Below are 5,876 nucleotides of genomic sequence, written 5' to 3'. Positions count from 1 at the left end.
TACTCGCAATGCCTGGGACACTTCAGTCCAGGTAGTAGAGGTAATTTTCATGTTTTTCCAGGTAAAACAAATTAGGGGCACATTTTTGTTGACTAGTGTGATTGACTTCCTTATAGATGTAGTTAAACTGACTTTATGAGGCATAAGCGTTGTTTACTTTCATTAGTTTGTAAACAAATTGAGAAACTTTGACTTAGGGTTGAGACAGGAAAAGATCACATCTTCTTTTATAAGGCACTTTTTTTTTTTGATATTTTGGCCTTATCATTCAGTCCAATAATCGACTCCAAGTGTCTCTTCCAGCCCCTCCTGAATTATCCACAAGAGACAAACTCACAATCATCCCAGTAAATCCTCATTATAAAAGGTTGCTATGATTGAATTTCAGCTTTAGCTTATTTTTGTTATAGCCTAAACTACAGAATATCAGACCACCTAGCAGACTCTATATAATTTTTTACTTTATTCATACCCTATTCTTGAACATAGAGTTCATTAATTCAATCAAAGAAAACAATCATTTTTCTTTGCTTTATGATTTTACTCGTACTGGACTTGACTCAATAGTCAAAAACTCAAATTTGATCAAACTCGGTAGTTAAAGCTTAAATTTAAGACAATGATTGACAGACATACAGGATTGATGCGCGTCAAAAATACATGCAATAAAACATGAATGACTGAAAATATCTTAACCCTGCGTGACAAACAGGAATAATTTATTAATGGAGATAAAAATACATGCGTAACCTGTAATAATATTGATAAATACATTAAAAAATTTATTGGAAGATTTATTATTAAATTAATGGAACATAGATTTATAAGTACATGGAAGACTTATTTCATAGTCTATTCCTTATGTAACCATATGCATGGTTTCGTGCACCGTTGAAGGTGTCAGCAACTTGAAACATACGCATTCCAGGAAAAACAGGAAGTATATTTCCCATTTTTAAATTATTTATGACGTAAAAAACAGCAATTCAAGCTAAAATGATTTGAAATTATGAGTTCATCAAGACTTAAATATGGCGAATTTAATTATGTTTTAATTATAACAATAAATTAGTGATAAAAGTCAGTATCGTTTTGAACTTTGCAAAAAAATAAAATTAATACTGATATCCTTTCTACACGCTAAGTAAAATACCAAAAAGTGGATTTTACTTTAAACGCCCTTGTTCTTTCCTACTTATCAAGATGTTAATAGTTGTTCACACATAGAAATACATTTCAATAAATATATATTCTGTTAATTGAAGACCTAACTTACATTCTAAATAATCTGTTGTAAATTTGACAAATATACAGAAAATAAGGGCCGATTATTGAAGTCCAGTAAAACATAATGTAACAGTAATTCCTGTTAGACCCTTTCCAATAAAAATTACTGCCTAACACTGATAATTAATAATATATTAATTGATAGTTGAATACCTATTCAAAAACGGAACTATTATTTTCAAAGTTAAAAATGATCTATTCTTTCCAATGCAAAATGATGCAGGTCCCATAATACTTCTTTCAACAGTATTAATTATTGGCCTATTAATCACAAAACCGTGATTACAGCACTGATATGTGAATTCATGCAGACAATTAGCATTCTCTAAATTTCCTTTAACAATTTGTTCGTATGCTAATGATATACCATTGTAAATTATTAAAAATTACAATATAATTTACATCATTGTTCATAGATAAACTTTTACTAGAAATATAGTTAAAATAAGGTTATCATTAAATTAATATCATTAATATCAAAGACCTTACATTAAGATATGAATTTATGAGCTAAAGTTAGGATGTCATTATTTATCCCTAGTGAATGTTTTCATTCTTCTTTTTTTGTTCATTATTGTATAGTTCGTCGTGGTGTTAACTTCTGTCTCTGAAGTAAGCCTTTTTGCCTATCTTCGGTGTAAATTGTTTTTAAACTTCATTATAAAATTAATATATATGAATTTAAGTATAATTACAATATTTTCCATGCATTATTGCTATTCTAAATGTAGAAGGGCCTATTTTTAAAGGAGTAATTCATTTTCTTTTCCAAAATCAATTAGCCAGCAACTGATATTAACTTAACCGCCTACTCCTTTTTTTTTTAAATGAAATCTTTAATTACGACTAACTTTATCCGAAAAATAATTTCTAAATTATATTTAAAACATAATAAAATAATTGAATACACTTTTACATAATAAAAACGTAACATGTGTATCTAAACATCTAGTGGGGGCGTTTAACAACCTTAAGCAAGAGTCCAAAGCATACGAATTTTGAGAAGAAAGTGTAGAACAATAAAATGCCAAATCTACTTGGAGTTAATTTATTTTAACTCTTCATGTAAAGACTGTGATAAACTATTGAACAAAGATATCCATGCTTTAAGTAATTTTCAAGCTTTCCAAATTCTAAGGTAATTTATCAATTTGAAGAGAGTTTTAGAATAAAGCTGCTTATTTCATTCTATTATTGGAATATCGACAAGGAAAGTTAATGCATCAGAAAAAAAAAAAACCCTCGTAATATATTTTGTTACTTTCAATTGTAAGGCTCCTTTTTTAGGAAAAATGACCCATTAAAAAGTTATTTCTTATTAAACCCGAGTAATAACATCTCCAATGGAGCTGCATAGCTCAGTGGATATTGCATTCAGAAGAAGCTATTATACGAACGTTTGCAGGGGGTGGGATTGAGGGGATGTACCCCCAAAAAAATAAGGAATTTTTACTTGTTACTATAATTTGTTTTGGCCGGGATGAAAAAAATTTACGCAAAAATAGGGGTAAAAAGTTTTCATTTATTAAAAATAAAGTAATTCTAGTAAATTGAGTAGCAAGGCAGCAAAAAATTTAATATGTAAAATTTTTTTGGAAAAAATTTAATTTTTTTAAAAATTCCTATCGAATTTTGAAACTGTTTTAAAAATAAATAATTTTTCAATTTTTTATCCCAAGAAAAAAAGAAAAATCTACGTTAACTGAAATTGGCGTTGTAGATGGAGTTGTTTTTTCACACTAAAATCTGTTAAATAGGATAAATTAATTTTGAAATGGTTCTTTTTTTCTTTTGTTATTCATTTTGGTGAATAAAATAATAAATATTTTATTCATCATAAATTATTTAAAATAATGTATGTCAGACAAGATTTAAACTTATGCAAGTATTTACTAAATATTTAATACAATCATCTCAGTGTTGTAAAATTTAAATTTTCAAATTTTTACCAGTATTTCTTTAGAAATCATTTTCATTGCAAGTTTGTATAATAAGTAGCGTTGGATCGTCTTAAGACTGATGTCCATACAAGTTTACACTCCTAAACACCATTTGATGTAGCTTCAAGTAAATAGTTCAGCTGCTTGCTTTTGTAGTTCAGTATCATTGATATAATTCAGTGAACAAAAAATGCCTGTCTGTCATTTTCTTTTTTAAATATAGGTACTTAATAGCCTAGGATAGATGTGGAGCGTACTATTTTTACTACCAATATGTACAATAATTTCTTCCATATTAAACATCTAGTTTTTATATGCCAGACTTTGATTTTTTCTTGAATAACTATTTGATAAATTAGTCATTTCTCCGAAAGATTTTTTTATTGTAAATCTTAGAAAGAAAAATCATTTATTTATCCGCTACCAAATATATTATATAATATTAAGGAAACAATTGTATCATTAAATTGTGCATAATTTGCTTCGAAGAATAAGATATGAACCTTTTGAAACATAATACATTTAATAACACTACATTTTGCAAATTAGTCAACTTGACTATGATCAAAAAATAATTTTGGTAATTCAACCGGTTAGCTACTTTTTTAAGGTGAAATAAAAAATGTCAATTTGGTCATTAAGCGTTTTTACATTTGAAAAGGGAACTTTTCTCAATATACATCTTTAAATCTGTCCATTCTGGTAACCCCTGTTACATTCTGGCATGGGAGTCATGATTTATATATACTTGGACTATGAAAAAGCTCAAATCTTTACTAGAGGAGTCCTAAAACTGTGATAGATAAATTATGGTTACTTTCATCAAAAACTGTTGAAAATTTCCCATCCCTTATATCACTAAGAAACATTCGATAGACGTTGAAGGGTATCACAGTGAAACTGCAAAGAGAGATTTGTATATTTTTTCTGTCTAGTGAAAATCAACAATTCATTGGATGAACTGAGCAAGATGATAAGTGGGATGGATGAATTATTTGATTCGAGGTACTCGGGCATTCTTCAGTTCATTGAGAGGGTTGAAGGAGAAGAATAAGCACCAAGAAGGACTTCATTAAGAAATATTGGGCCTACACTCCTGCTTTAAGCCCAAAAGAATAGGCCAAATCACCATTTTATTCTACTTTTGGATAGAGTCATTTGAAAAATGTGTACCAGGTTCTCCAAGCCATGAAATGTTGTCATAGTGAGTCTTTTTGAACTGTTGGGCGACCTTATTACCAAAAGGAACAACAGTAATCTTCTAGATCTCATCCAATAGTTGTGTATCTGCACAAAAAATTTGTCAAGATTCGAAAGTTTGGAAGTGGAGCTTCAGATGTGAAAAATAAGGTGGAAAAGCTCATTCGATACGCCAATTTATCTCTTATCTACGCTGAACAAGTGTGATAGTGATACCTTACTAAAAACTGCACTCTACTGCATCCTACCAGTTACAACCTGTGATGCAGAAATAAGCTTTTATATTCTTAGGAGGATCAAGTCTGTTCTGAGATCGATCAAGAAGGACTACAGTCTGACAGCACTATCCCTAATAAACTTTAATAAATTTGTAGTAAAAAGTATGTAACATACCGTTGTGTTGTGTTACTGTTTTACTTTTCTCCCGAAGAGAAGATTGAGTCTTTAAGTTTATTGGTTAAATAAAGATTGGTGAAGTAGGGGCAAAAGAAACAATTTCAAGTTTAGTGTTTTTGAAATTTATGCTCTGAGTAAAATATAAAATTTACGTCTCCACTAAAAGAATAAGACCCCCCCCACCCACCAAAAAAAAAAAAATCTTGCGTACGTCCCTGCCTTGCCTTGCTGATACGTTAGAGTTTTTAAATATTGAGGCATAAAAGTATTCATATTTTACTCTTAATGTATCTACTTTTTTTTATATTCATGCTATTTAGCCAATGTTTACAACCCTATTCATTTTAATGCTATCCTTCACTAATAGATACAACTCCGTCTGAAAGATATTTTCTACTAAAAATTGAATATAACTCAGATGAAAATTCAGCCTACACTCTCAGCAAAATATTTAATAGTTTTGTAGCAAATTATTCGTAATTTAAAAAGTTCACAAAAATTTACATTGTTTTAGTTTTTCTTCATGTTGTTCTTCATGTTATTCTTTTATTTTATTTATGCGTTGTTGTTTTTTTGTTTTCTTCAAATATGTTAGAATAAAGAAATTGTATTCTTTTCATTTTTGTAATCTGTTTGTGTACAATGTTGGGATTTTTTTGTTCGGAAAAGTAATCTTAAACTAATATGTTTATTTAAATTTATTTGTATAATATGCAACTTTTCGAGGAAGTATTATTTACAAAAAGTTAAAAAAATATAAAATTAGAGTCGAACAGATTCACCAGGCATCTTAAAAAAATCAACCAAAAATCAACATGGTAACCCTGAATAATGTTTTGGAGGGGAATAGATTAGATTGACAAGTCAATAGATTTGCTACAAGCAGCTGGGAGAAGGCGGAGAAGGAAATCAAAAAAAGACACGGGAAAGAATGATTCCATGTCGATCTTCAATTATACTCGAGTCCAACACAGGGTTACACTCATCCTTTTATGAGTACACAGAAACGTCCATTCAAGTTTTGAATATAATTGAACAATTTAGGAAAGGAAG

Source organism: Lepeophtheirus salmonis, unplaced genomic scaffold (genome assembly GCF_016086655.4).
Source record: "Lepeophtheirus salmonis unplaced genomic scaffold, UVic_Lsal_1.4 unplaced_contig_942_pilon, whole genome shotgun sequence".
Classification (NCBI taxonomy): Eukaryota; Metazoa; Arthropoda; class Copepoda; order Siphonostomatoida; family Caligidae; genus Lepeophtheirus; species Lepeophtheirus salmonis.
Note: the sequence above shows the minus strand (reverse complement) of the source record.